The 15,147-nt window shown below is 37.5% G+C and overlaps 1 pseudogene; it reads left to right on the forward strand.

Annotated features, from left to right (window-relative positions):
• The first annotated feature begins 269 nt into the window (after positions 1-269).
• On the forward strand, positions 270-2,068 carry LOC106967814 (S-formylglutathione hydrolase-like; annotated as a pseudogene).
• Positions 2,069-15,147: the final 13,079 nt, after the last annotated feature.

Consider the following 15,147-nt stretch of genomic DNA (forward strand, 5'->3'; position numbering starts at 1 on the left):
ATTGGGACCTCATCAAGATAAAAAGCTTCTGCACTGTGGATTGCTAGAGGTAAGAGTGACTGGTGCCACTCCCACTGCTACACCTTGCTTCTTGGACCCATGAAACTTGGCTGTAGGAAAAACAGCAACATACTGAATGTTGATTCAGAGTATATATGCCCTTTATTTATAACATTGCCTTAGTCTCACAAAGTACTGTCATCTACCTGGCACTGTAACTAAGTCTTAAAGAGGCCATTCCACTGTTCTGTCATGGCAACTGATTCAGGATGGTGGAAAACATGGTATGATTATGAATTTCATGAACATGGAATCATTGATACATTTCATTTCCTGTGACACGATGAGTTCCTTGATCAGAAGCAATGTTGTTGGAATAGCATAATGGTGAGCAAGGCATTCATTAAGTTTCCAGAAGGTAATTTTGGCAAAAGCATTACATACAGGGAATGAAAAGATGTATCTAGAGTATGTGTATATTTCAATAAGAATGAAACACTACCTTGGGGCACCTGGGTGGCTGAGGTGGTTAAGCATCTGACTCTTGATCTTGGATCAGGTCATAATCTTAGCTCATGAGATGCAACCCTGCATCAGGTTCTGTGCTGACAGCACAAACCTGCTTGGGATTCTCTCTCTCCCTCATCTCTACCCCTCCCCCACTCACACACAATATTTCTCTCAAAATAAATTTAAAAAAAAAACATTAAAAAATTAAAAAAAAGAAAAGAATGAAACACTACCTCTGCTGTGATGGAGTCTAATGGAATCAAGTTGCCACCAGCTTGCTGGCTTAACACCCTGGGAAATGATGCCATATAAGAGAATCCGTGTTGGCCTCTATGGCTGGTAAATGGTCACTCAGCAGTAGCCATAAGCATATTGGCCTTTTTGAGCATAAATCCATGTTGTTGGGCCCATGATATCTTCCATCCCTGCCAACATGGCCACTGCATCCATGAGCCCATTGAGTGATGATGGGTGGCAGGGGAAAACATTGACTGCTATCCATAGAATGGGTCATCATATCCACTATATTGTTAGAATCATCCTCCTCTGATAAGGGAACCCTTTGTTGAGCATTTACATGGGACTCAAATATTTTCACATTTTGCCCATTCAAAAAGATCTGGTTCCAGCTGCTTCTTCTCCCCCCACTGCCATCAATCACCAAGAATCATCTATCCCTTGGTGCAGACAAAAAAGCAAGTAGCAATTGGTCAGGAGAACAGCATCAAAAGAATTGCAGACATTTTTTGAATATGACAGTGTTGAGCTGAATGCAAAATGAACTTTGTTATCTACCACCAAAGGCAGAAAGTGGAAAATGCCCTGCACTATATTGGCTGTCTGGTTTAACTTGCACCAAACAAAATTTTATGTCAAAGTCTGGTTATCATCAAGATACCTCAGAACATGGTTGTTGTCATTGTTCAAGATACCAGCCCTTGTGGTTGCAATATTAAAGGAGAAAATGAGAGCTGGGACTTTGACACCAGTGCTGTGTTTTTTTGTGGGTGCCACTGAAGATCTTTGGAAAACTAACTGCAGAATGTACTTTTATGTAACTGAGGAGCTTCTCCAAATCATAAATGCCATTTTCCAGTGGATATCCAAAGGATGTCTATTTTTGGACACTCCATGGGGAACTTTGTGCTTTGAAGAATCCTAGAAAGTACAAATCTCTGCCAACATTTGCTCCAATTTGCCACCCAGTGATCTTTTTGCCCTTGGGGTAAAAAAGCCTTTAGTGGATATTTGGGAACAGATCAAAGTAAATGGAAGGCTTATGATGCTACCCATCTTGTGAAGTCCTATCCAGGTTCTCAGCTGGACATACTAATTGATCAAAGAAAAGGTGATCAGTTCCTTTCTGATTGACTGTTACTACTTGATAAATTCATAGCTGCCTGTACATAAGATAAATTCCTGTTGTTTTTAGATTATGAGAATTATGAACATAGCTAAATATTTCATTGCAACCGTTATTACTGATCACATCAGACATCATGAAAAGTATCTGAATGTATTAAAAACTTCACATAAGAGAATTTCTCTAGGATTATAACGTTGTAATAAACAGAATTACATGGAGAAGGGATTTCAGAACATAAGATTTCATAGTGCTAAAAATGCATATTTCCATAGTTGAAAGACTTTCTGAATAAATATATAAAACATGAAAAATAAAAAAAGGTCAACCCACATACCTCTTTCTGAGACCTCCTTATCACCAATTTTCCAATAATGTTCCTTCCAGTCTCTGACCAACCAGCCAAACCAATGGCCACATCCTAGGAATCAGTATATAATCTCAAGTCTGGTAATTTTTTCTTCCACGCAGAGTGAACCATAATATATACTTATCAAAATTCTGCTCACTGGGAGGTTTTCTCTGCATCTTAGTCTTTGTAATTGCTGCAGCTGTTTATTTTCACATGGCGTCTGCATAACATGCAAATTATCTGTGAACAGAGCCTGAATTGTCTCTCTCTGTCAGCTGATTGTAGAGAACTGTCTGTGAGACCACAGGTACCGGCCAGAAGAGAGAAGGTAGTGTAACAGGAATGAGAATTATGGAAATTTGGGTCACTTCCACATGCAAATTACTTGTGCTCCTGGGCCTGCTTAAGCCTGATCTTAGGCAGACTCTCAATCAGTAGTGTCTATACCAGTTCTGTTTGATGGTGGAATGCGTCTGTGCATACCCAACTTTATAGGTTGGTGAATAAAACAATATCCGTTTCATGATGAACACATAACATGGTAATTTAGTATCCAACAGTTAGGCTTTCATTCTCTACTAAGGCCCACTAGCAACTAAAAGTTGTTTCCCAGAATGAGGGTAGTTATCAACAGAGGATGGCAGAACTTTTCTTGAAAACCCTGAGTGCTGTGATTCATCTGTAGGGACCTGCCAAAGTCATTTTTATCTGTCACTGACACATCAAATATCATTGGATCTGTGGTGTCATATAGTCCAAGTTTCCAGAGAAGCTTGTATGGCTGCTTGGATCTGTTGAGGAGCCTTCTCTTATTATGATCTCCATTCAAACCTAGAAGTTTTGGGGTTAAGTTGTTAGATGGGCTAGATTAACACATACAAATGACAAATATGTTGTCTCTAAAATTCAAGGATGCCCACTGGATGTTGTGTTTCAGCGTTGGTTGTAGCAGGGGCCAACGCAACAATTCACCCTTCATCCTGGAAGGGATAGCTTGACATGCCCCATACCACTGGACTTATAGGTAGAAGGCCACTGAATTTCAGTTGGATTTATTTCCCACACTGTGACTTGCACATGTTTTACCAATAACTCTGGAGTACTTGCTACTTCTTGCTCACTAGTTCAATCAGCATGATGTCATCAAGGTACGACCAGTGTGATATCTTGTAGAAGACAAAGGTAAGCAAGATCCCTATGAACTAAATTATGACACAAGTTAAATTGATACACCCCTGAAGTAAGATAGTGAATGTGTATTGCTACTTTGACAGCTGAAAGCAACTGCTTCTGATAGTCTTTAATAGCAGATAGAAGAAAAGAGCATTTACAAGATCAATAGCTACATACCAGGTACTGAAGTATATGTTTATCAGCTTAAGCAATGAAACTATATCTGATACAGCAGTTACAATAGAAGTTGCCATCTAGATAAGCTTGTGATAATCTGCAATTATTCTCTAAGATATATCTGTTTCCTGAACAGGCCAAGTAAGTAAGATTTGTGAAAATTAATAAAAGAAAATATCATTTAGAATGAAGTTGGGAGGCCAGCAGGGGGGCCCTCATACCCAGCCACTAGTCCTCAATTGGAGACCCCACAGGAAGAGATTTACCTCGCTAGTGGATACTACTTTACAATCCCAGCAGGAATAAGAAAGGTTTCCTCCTTCTCCAGCAGCAGCCCAGCCAATGAGAGACTGTCACAACTCAGCCAATAAAAGGCCACTACAGGGGTGCCTGGGTAGTTCAGTCGGTTAATCCTCTGACTTTGGTTCAGGTCCTTATCTTGTGGTTCATGAGTTCGAGCCCCAAGTGGGGTTCTGTGCTGACAGCTTAGAGCCTGGAGCCTGCTTCAGATTCTGGTGTCTCCCTTTCCCTCTGTGCCTCCCCTACTTGTTCTCTGTGTCTCTCTCAGAAATAAATAAACATTTAAAAAATTTAAAAAGCCACTACACTTGGAACTCCCAGTTTACTCCAGTGGACTTTTTGTTTATAGCATCCGTCCCAGCTTCCTCCTTTACTCTGTAAAAGAGCATTCTTCTCTTTGGTTCTCCAGACCTGACTATAGTTTTGCTGTACCTTGTCCCAAGAATTGAAATTCTCTGCTATTACCGAATAAACCCATTTTTTGCTGGTAAAATAGTTGGCAGTTTTAAGGTTTACAGTTTAATGGAACTATGGTGGCAGTCAACAATCCTGCGCCCTTCAACTCCTTGTTCATGGCATTTTTATCCACAATCCCTACAGGAATACGTATTGCTTTTGGTTTAGTAAAGACAGTCTGGTTTTAAAATGTAGGTTTTATTATTATTCAGGTGTGGTGAGATAATTGCCATTGAAATGGTAGTTCATTACTCACAGTTCCTACTAGACAGGCACATGCTATGAAACACAGGGACACATGGGGGAAGCACTGAAATCTCTCATGAAGTGGAATTAATTGGGAAAAAAGATGGACAAAAGAGTTTATTATAGCTTCCCCAGAAAGGAAGGAATGAAGTAGAGTAATGGAGGCTTAGGATTGGCTAGTTTGAACAATGTCAGTGAGCTCTGAGGTATAGAAGCTGTCCCCAGTTGCTGAGTACCTGGCCATAGGTTGATAAAGACAGATAAATAGGGGCCTGTGAGTGGGAGCCCTATGAGAGCACAATAAAAGAACTGGTTGAAGATGGGCTCTGGATTAACTGGTTTTCTCCCAGGGAGTTATTTGATATTCCTATGAATTAAATAATTCTATGAGGGGCAGTCCTTTTCAGTGTCAGCAAGGCCCCAAGATTTTGAAGCATCATTAAAAAAAAAAGAAGAAAAGAAAGAAAAAGAAAAACATGCGTACTTCCAGAAGCTTCCACTAGGACTTTCCTTTTCCCTAATACCCCTCACTCCACAGCACAAGAACCAACGAGGAGAATCTGCCAGTTTCTGAGTATGTCTAATACAATTACACATTCCAGACTGGTTTAATAACCATGGGATTAACTTACAGACCCGTACACCCACTGTGAGATGGACTTAAGCTATAACTCCATCAATAAACCTCCATTAGCCCCTACACTGGTGGGCCACTGTGACATTATGGGTCTTTTGGAATTAGTTTCAATTCAGAGACAGCGTCCAGTAATCCCCCAAAGGTCTTATTATTTCCTGTTTTTCGGTGAACAATCACCCCAATGAAAGGTCATAGTTCCATAGTTGAAAGGCCGGGAGAAAGATTAACAGCAACATTTTGGGTAGCACAGTGAGGTTCTTCAAGATCTGGTCTCCTCTTCATTCAAGGGGTTCTGGATCTGTAAACTGGATCAAGTATGGGAAATGATTGAGAAACCAAGATTCTATGTTTTTTATGATTTAAGTTAGACTTTTGCTCACATGATCTATAACTGTTCCACTTCTACAGACCATGTAAGAATTTAGTAGACAGCCCATCTCTTTTACTTTTAAGAACTTCCCGATTAACTAGCCAAAAGCATAAGTGTCTACAAATCAGACTTCTAAGTGCTGCTTGGACTGTGCTGTCCATTATGGTAACAATGCCAACTTGCTCTTGGATACTAAGTGCCTCCACTTGGCCTCTGCCACCAAAAGAATCTGATTGTCCCAATTGCATTTAGGTTTCCCAGTTTGGTGGTAGCAGTTCTCATTCTAATTTCTGACCTACAGAGAAGAGTTAGAAAGCTCTCCAAAGAGCTTCTCAAAGATGACTACTCTTCCTGCACAAATTTATTTCCAATAATTGTGGTGAAAAGTGTGCTGTCTGAATCTCCCAGGGTAGTTGAGTGGATCTGACATGATAAATCCTCTCTAACGTTCCAAGAACCCTTAGCCTTTGGATTCCTTCCCATACAGTGTATTGAAACAGTTATGGCATCTAAATTTATTGTGCCCCACTCTTAGTTTATGTTTCACCCAACCAATCAAACAAACTTCCATAGTCCTTTATAACGCCTAGAGTTACAATATTAAATCTATGATATCTGCTTAGTGAACCCATGCCAATAAACTCAGCCTCATCCAGCTTTGTGTTCCTTCCACTGTTCCATTACCTCATGCTTACTATCCATTCCTACGTATATCCCTCATATTTCTGTGAATATAAATTGAGAAAAAGTCATGTACTTTTTTTAGAATGACTTTTCATGAGTCATACTTTATATCTACCTTTTGGAGCCTGTTGGGACTAATTCAGAAAATGCATCCTTATGATTCTATTCTTCTAGAATTACACTTGGTACCAAAATATGTGTACTTCCGGGTTCTTAAAAAAAATGAACTAGTAGGGTGTGTGTGTGTGTGTGTGTGTGTGTGTGTAGAGACAGAAAGAGAGAGAGAGAGATTTACTTTTTACTTTTAGGAATTGGCTCATGCAAGTATGAACGTTAGTAAGTCAGAAATTTGTAGGGCAGATTGGTAGGCTAGAGACCCCAGGAAGAGTTAATGCTGCAGCTCAAGTCTGAGGGCAATATGGAGACAAAATTCCTTTTCTCTGGTGGATCTTAGTCTTTTTTTTTTAAAGGCTTCAACTGACTATATAAAACCTACCCATGTTATAAAGGATAACCTAATTTGCTCAAAGTCTACTGACTTAATAATAATGACATCTAAAAAATGCCTTCACAATAATATCTACACTGGTGTTTGACCAGCAACTAGGTACCATGGTCCATTCAAGTTGATGGATAAAATTAACCATCAAATGCTACCACTCTACAAGTGAGCACTCAGTGGAAGAAAGGAGGCTACAGCTGAGATCTTCTTGGTTGGCTTCTCCTGGGTGAAACCACAACCCTACTTTAAGAGCTATATAAAACCACTAGCAGACATAGATTTCAATCTCAACTTTGCTATGTCCCATGAGAGCTACAAGCATAAGTTTTCTCACATAAAATGGAAATGATATGATACATCAGGGACTAATTGTGAGTATTAAATGAGATAATATATGTAATATAATTGACATAAGTTTTGATACATCATAGAAACTTAATAATAAATATGAAAGCAATTATGATGGTGATGGTAAAAATGATGATTACAGTGTTAATGGTCATGATATATTTATTCTTAACAGAGGTATAAAACTGGATGTTAAGGTCAAATTCAATATAAAGTCATGTATTATTTTTTGTGTACAAAAATTAAAGACAAATTATATCAGCTTCCAACTTTCTAAAATGTGAGATTTTAAATAAAATTCTTTTAGCTTCTTGTGAAAATTCCAAAATGGCCCTCCTGACCCTAAATTCTCATAGAGCAACAACTGACAAGGACTGAGTAGATCTGCCCCTTTCCAACTAGGACGTATTCTCTCTAGTCTTCACTAGCCAATTCATTCACTTACTTTCCTGGACCTTGTTGGCATTTACTTTTTCCCACTCTAGCATTTTGCAGTTTATAAAGAGTAATGCAACATATTGATATTAAGCATGTATTTCATTCTGGTGTTTTGGCATTTGGGGTTTTACTGACCCTGAGGAGACCATTCCTCCCCTGACTAGCCAACTTCTAGAGAAGATATACAACTCATTTTCCTATGTAAAGTTACCAATATAGAGCCTTATTCTTTCTTAGAGTCCTATCCTTTCTTTCATCCCATTCCTTCTACCTCCTAATTATGTAGGTGTTCCCCAGGTGGCCGTGTGTGGTGTGTACACCATCCTCATGGAAACTGTGAGTAACAAATTATCTTTTCAATGGCAGTTTTCTCTTGATCTTCTTGCCTCAACATACTGGATTAACACCAAGACTTACATCAATCTGGGAAGGTGCTGCCTTGCTTGCACTTGATACCACTGCTGTCTGTCTTTGCCAGCTGGTCTTCAAGTCCCAACATTAATTTGGAACTTGAAAGCTGAATCCTCCCTTATTTATGGTCTGAGATGTGTTATTTGCCTATTGTCTCTAACAGTACTCTTAGGAACACCTGTTTTCTTAATAAACTAGGTAGGTTTCCAAAGGATCCTTTAGAGGAAGCCAAGTATGAATTCCCTTCCAGTTTCATAGAATGATTCTGATTCACTGAGCAGACAGCACTGATAGGAAGTGAGCAAACCAAGTTTTTGCTCTTTTCCCACACATTTAAGCCTACCCCACTGAGTAGGTGGAGAATGATTTTCAAAGATGCTCTTGAGTTGTGAGTCATATATTGGGCCACTATGAGAGTATCTGCCTCATGAACCATGGCCCTCCACAAAAGGTATTATTCTGAACATAAACTTTGTGCAGTTTTTTTGCCTTGCTGTTATTGCAAATTGTCCCCTGACCAACTGTTATATAAGGTATAACTTACTTTAACTGAAGTTAAAGTTCCCATAGTCATAGCACCCATTGTCCTAAAATATGCCATAGTCGGCACTCATGCTATAATACAATGAATAATGCATTAAAATTAAGCTATATCTTTGGCATTTACAAACTTATTAATAAAATGTACTAGACCCTGAATGTAAATTAAATAGGACATTCAAGAATTAAGACCTCTATAAAACATAATTAACAAAGAGGTATTATATGCATTGCTTCTTGACTTTAATCCAATGTTGCATGTTTTAAAAATGGAGAAGAAAAAGGGCACTTCATAATCGATTATTACAACTGTAATGCTGTGATCCAGTCCAGTAATGTCCTCACATCCAATATGCAGTATTATTAAAATTACTGATTCTAGACAATGAGTAAATATTTTTCTATTATATTTTTGGCTGATTTGTTCCATGCAGTGCTCTTTTGTGTTATTATCAGCCAATCAATAATGATGCTATCTGCTTGGAATGCCTGAGAACACTCTCTTAGGCCCATATTACCTATTATGAGCTCCCAGTAACATTTCCCCAAATGGAACCAACATTGTAGTTGGACCAGAACTAGTGGTTCTTTTTTTTTTTTTGCCTTTTTTTCTTGTATTTAAATCCAAGTTAGTTAACATATAATGTAATAGTGATTTAAAAAATAGAATTTAGTGATTCATCACTTACATATAACACTCAGTGCTCATCCCAACAATAGTCCCCTTAATGTCCCTCACCCCTTTAGCTTTTCCCCCCAACCCAACACCTCACCAGAAACTTTCAGTTTGTTCTCTGTATTTAAAAAGTCCCTTATGGTTTGTCTCCATCCTGCTTTTAGCTTATTTTCGCTTCCCTCACTCTATGTTCATCTGTTTTGTTTCATAAAAATTAGCATTTTTTTGTATATTTTGGATAAATACCAGTGAAATTTCTGGGTCATGGGGTAGCACTATTTTTAATTTTTTGAGGACCCTACATATTGTTTTCCAGAATGGCTGCACCAGTTTGCATTCCAACCAGCAGTGAAAAAGAGATCATCTTTCTCTGCATCCTCACCAACATCTGTTGTTGCCTGAGTGTTAATTTTAGCCTTTCTGACAAGTGTGAGGTGGTATCTCGTTGTGGTTTTGATTTTGTTTTCCTGATGATGAGTGATGTTGAACATCTTTTCATGTGTCTGTTATCCATCTGGATGTCTTCTTTGGAAAGGTGTCTATTCATTCTTTCTACCCATTTCCTCACTGGATTATTCTTTTGTGTGTTGATTTAATCTGTTCTTTAGGTGACTTGGGTGTTATTTATAGATTTTGTATACTAACCTTTTTCTGATATGTCATTTGCAAATATCTTCTCCCATTTCATCGGTTACATTTTGGTTTTGCTTATTGTCTCCTCTATGCAGAAGATTTTTATCATGTTGAAGTCCCCAATAGTTCATTTTTGCTTTTGTTTCCCTTGCCTCTGGAGACATGTCAAGTAAGAAGTTGCTGTGGTCGAGATCAAACATATTGTTGCCTGTTTTCTCCTCTAGGATTTTGATGGCTTCCTATAGTACATTCAGATCTTTCATCCATTTCGAGTTTATTTTTGTGTATGGTGTTAGAAAGTGATCCATGTTAATTATTCTGCATGTCGCTGTCCAGTTGTCCCAACACCATTTGCTGAAGAGTCTATGTCCAACCCCCCTCCTTTGTATATTGTTTTGGATAAATATCTTTGGATATTCTTTCCTGGTTTGTCAAAGATTGATATGCCATATGTTTGTGGGTCAATTTATGGATTCTGTATTCTGTTCCACTGATCTAAGTGTCCGCTTTTATGCCAGTACCATACTGTCTTGATGATTACAGCTTTGTTATACATCTTGAAGTCCAGAATTGTGATGCCACCAGCCATAGCTTTCTTTTTCAACATTAGTTTGGCTATTCTCAGTGTTTTGTGGTTCCATACAAATTTCAGAATTGTTTGTTATAACTGCGAAAAATGTTGGTGCTATTTTGATTGGGATTATATTGAATGTGTAGATTGCTTTGGGTAGTATTGACATTTTAACAATATTTGTTCTTTCAATCGATGAGCATGGAATGTTTTTCCATTTCTTTGTGCCGTCTTCCAGTTCTTTCATAGCCTTCTATAGTTTTCAGTGTATAGATATTTCACTCTTGGGTTGGCTTTATTCCTTGGTATTTTATGATTTTTGGTGCAATTATAAATGGGATAGATTCTTTGATTTCTCTTTCTGCTGTTTCATTATTGGTATATAGAAATGCAACAGATGTTTGTACATTGATTTTATATCCTACAACTTTGCAGAATTCATATATCAGTTCTAGCAGTTTTTTGGTGGAGGTTTTGGGTTTTCCAGGTAGACTTTCATGTCAACTGTGAAAAGTGAATGTTTGACCTCTCCCTTGCAAATTTGGATGCCTTTTATTTATTTTTGTTGTCTAATTGCTGAGGCTAAGACTTCCAACACTATGTTGAATAACAGTGGTGAGAGTGGTAAGAGTGTCGTGTTCCTGATCATAGGAGGAAGCTCTCAGTTTTCCCCATTGAGAATGGGGAAATGATATTAGCTGTGGGTATTCTGTATATGGAATGATACAGAGAATGATATTCTGTATATGGAATGATACAGAGAATGATATTAGCTGTGGGTATTCTGTATATGGACTTTGTGATTGAAATATGTTCCTTGAATCCCTACTTTCTCAAGGATTGTTGTCAAGAAATGATGCTGTATTTTGTCAAATGCTTTTTCTGCATCTTGAGAGGATCATGTGGTTCTTATCCTTTCTTTTATTAATGTGATGTATTGCATTGACTGATTTGCAAATACAGAACCAGCCCTGCATCCCAGGAATAAATTCCACTTGTCTAGGTGAATAATTCTTTTAAAGTATTGTCCAATCTGGTTTGCTGGTATCTTGTTGAGGATTTTTGCATCCATGTTCATCAGGGAAATTTTTCTGTCGTTCTTTTTTTTAGTGTTGTCTTTGTCTGGTTTTGGGAATTAAAATAATGCTGACCTTGTAGAATGAGTTTGTAAGTTTTCCTTGCATTTATGTTTTTTGGAACAGCTTCAAAAGAAGCAGTGTTAACTCTACTCTAAATTTTTGATAAAATTTCCCTGGTAAGCCTTCTGGCCCTGGACTTCTGTTTTTTTGGAAGAATTTTGATTACTGATTCATTTTTTTTTTACTGGGTTTGGGTCTGTTAAAATTTTCTAATTTCTTCCTGTTATAGTTTTTATAGTTTATATGTTTCTAGGAATTTACCCATTTCCTCCAGATTGCCCAATTTGTTAGGTTATATTTGCACATAATATTCTCTTGTAATTGTATTTATGTGGTGTTGGTTGTGATCTCTCCTCTTTCACGAGTGATTTTATTTATTTGAATCCTTTCCTTTTTCTTTTTGACCAGTCTAGCTAGGGGCGTATCAATTAATTCTATCAAAGGAAAAGCTTCTTGTTTCATCGGTCTGTACTAGTAGGCTTTTGTTTTTGTTTTTTGATTTTTTTATAACACTGATTTCTGCTCTAATTTTTATTATTCTCCTTCTTCTATTGTTTTTGGGCTTTATTTCCTGTGCTTTTGCCAGATGTTTTAAGTGTAAGGTTAGGTTGTGTATTTGAAGCTTTTTTTTTCCTTCTTTAGGAAGACCTGCTTTCCTATATACTTCCCTTTACGACCATCTTTACAGCATCCCATAGATTTGGTGCTTTTGTGTTTTAATTTTCATGGCTTCCATGTACTTTTAAACTTCCTCCTTAATTTCTTGATTAATCTATTCATTCTACAGTAGGATGTTCTTTAACCTCTAATTATTCACAGTCTTTCCAATTTTTTCTTGTGGTTCATTTTGAGTTTCATACCATTGTGGTCTGAAAAAATGCAAGATATGATCTTGATCTTTTTGTACTTGTTGAGGACTGATTTGTGAACCAGTAAGTGTTTTTTCCTGGAAAATGTACCATGTGTACTCAAAAAGAACGTCTATTCTGCTATTTTAGGATGAAAGTTTCTGAATATATCTGTTAAGTACATCTGGTCCAATGTGTCATTCAAAGCTATTGTTTCCTTGTTGATTTTCTGTTTAGATGATCTGTCCGTTGCTGTAAGTGGGGTGTTGAAGTCTCCTACTATTATGGTATTATTATCAATGAGTTTCTTTATGTTTGTTATTAATTGATTTATATATTTGGGTGCTTCCACGTTGAACAGATAAGTATTTACAGTAGTTAGTTCTTCTTGGTAGGTAGAACCCTTAATTATGATATAATGCCCTTCTTCATTTCTTATTACAGTCTTTATTTTAAAATCTAGTTTGTCTTATATAAGTATGGCTACTCCAGCTTTCCTTTGATGATCATTAGCATGATAGATGGGTCTCCATCCACTTACTTTCAATCTGCAGGTGTCTTTAGGTCTAAAATGTGTCTCTTGTAAGCAGCATATGGATGGGCCTTGTTTTCTAATCCATTCTGATACCCTGTGTCTTTCGATTGGAACATTTAGTCCATTTACATTTAGAGTGAGAACTGAAAGATAGGAATTTAGTGCCATTGTGTTGCCTGTAAAGTTGGTGTTTCTGTTGATGCTTTCCAGTCCTTTCTAGTCTTTTTTGCTTTTGGTATTTTTCGTTTTATTTTGTCTTTTCTCCACTCAAAGACCAATCCTTAAAATTTCTTGCAGGGCTGGTTTAGTGATCACGACCTCCTTTAGCTTTGTTTGTCTGGGAAATTCTTTTTGTATCCTTCTATTTGGAATGACATTCTTGCTGGATAAAGAATTATTGACTGCATATTTTTCTGATTCAGAATGTTGAATATATCCTGACAAGTTCCTGTGGATAATCTCTTTGCTTATAGAATACATACTTTTTCCCTTGCTGCTTTCATACTTTTTTTCCTAGTCTGCGTATTCTGTGATTTGACTATGATATGACTTCGTGATTGTTAGATTTGTTGAATCTAATGGGAGTTCTCTTTGCTTCTTGGATTTTGATGTTTGTGTCCTCCCTCAGAATAGGAAAGTTTTCCATTCCACTTCACTCACATAAACCTTCTGCCCCTTTTTCTTTCTTTTCAACTTCTCGGACTCCTATTATTTGCATGGTATTCCTTTTTAATAAGTCACTGAGTTCTCCAAGTCTTGTACACTGATTTTGACTGGTTTTGACTGGTTTTGACTTTATTTCCCTCTTTTTTTTTTCTGGTACATTTTTCTCCATAATTTTATCTTCTATATTGCTTATTCGCTGCTCTGCTTCACTCATCCTTGCCATTGTGACATCCATTCCAGATTGCATCTTGGTTGTAAGCATTTTTAATTTTGATCCGATTAGAATTTATTTCTTTTTTTCTCCACAGAAAGGGATTCTCCTGTTTTCCATACTTTTTTTTAGCCCCAGCTAGTACTATTTTTATCAAGGTTCTAAATTCTATTTGACATCACACTTACATTTGTGTTAATTAAGTCCCTGGCTGTCATTTCTTTCTGTTCTTTCTTTGGTGTGAATTCCTTCATTTTGTCATTTTGGAGGAAGAAAAAAATTAACAAAATAAAAAACAAAAATTAAAGAATTAAAAACAAAACACAAAATCAAATAAAGAAAGCTATATCCTAGGTGTGTTTCAGTCTGCTTGTTCAAAGAATCTTGATAGAACAGAGAAAAAGGGAAAGAAAAGAAAAAAAAAGGTAAGAAAATTTTTAAAAACCCTATAAAATAAAATAACAAAAATGAAACAGAATAAAACATTTAAAAAATTTTAAAAACTAAAGTAATAAAATTTTCTCTTTCTGTATCCAAGAAAGGGAAAGGAAAGAAAGAAATAAGAAAGAAAACAACTTAATCAAAAACAAGCAAAGAAAATGAACAAATAAATGAACTCACAAGCAGAATGTAACCCAGAGGAAGTTACATTATTTCCCCTATTACTGAAAGTATGAAGCACTCTATAGTCTGTATGATAAGCAGGTGAAGTGACTTGTGCTGGTCTTCTGGGGGAGTGTGCTTAGAAGGCGCAGTTGGGCAGGACTTGACGTAGTGGCTCCATTCTCCACCAGGCGGTGCTGCTTAGCTTACTGGGGTGGTTTGATATGCATGCATGTGCAGGGCAGAGGTGGAAATGGCTTCATCCAGCTCCCCAGTCTATTGTGCAGGAACTTCAGGTTCTCACTGACTGGTGACCAAGCACTCCTCCTTTGTCTAAGGCCTCCATCCACTCCCCACATCTACCTTGTCTGTGTCAAAGCTGTCTGCCTGCCAGTCAGCAACTTCCTCCAGAGTTTTACCTCAGATGGGGTTGTGTTTCAAAGCCCCACATTTCAGAGACCCTTGCGGTTTAGACCCATGCCAACACTCTATGGAGGTTCTTGCTGAGCAATGGCTAAGTGCACCAGAAAATGTCATGTGATCATTCAGTGGCAGAGATTCAGAGATTATGGCAAATCACAACACACAGCTAGTGCAAGGTTTTGTTGCACTCTGAAGTCTTTTTCCCAATATCAGCAAACATGGCTACTCTCTGTGGTCTGCTGGGAATTTTGCCTATGGGGAGGCCCTATGGCCTGCACCACCAAATGCACTTCAAACAGGGGAACTGATTCTTCCCATGTTGTACACAGATCCCT

Source organism: Acinonyx jubatus, chromosome B3 (genome assembly GCF_027475565.1).
Source record: "Acinonyx jubatus isolate Ajub_Pintada_27869175 chromosome B3, VMU_Ajub_asm_v1.0, whole genome shotgun sequence".
Lineage (NCBI taxonomy): Eukaryota > Metazoa > Chordata > Mammalia > Carnivora > Felidae > Acinonyx > Acinonyx jubatus.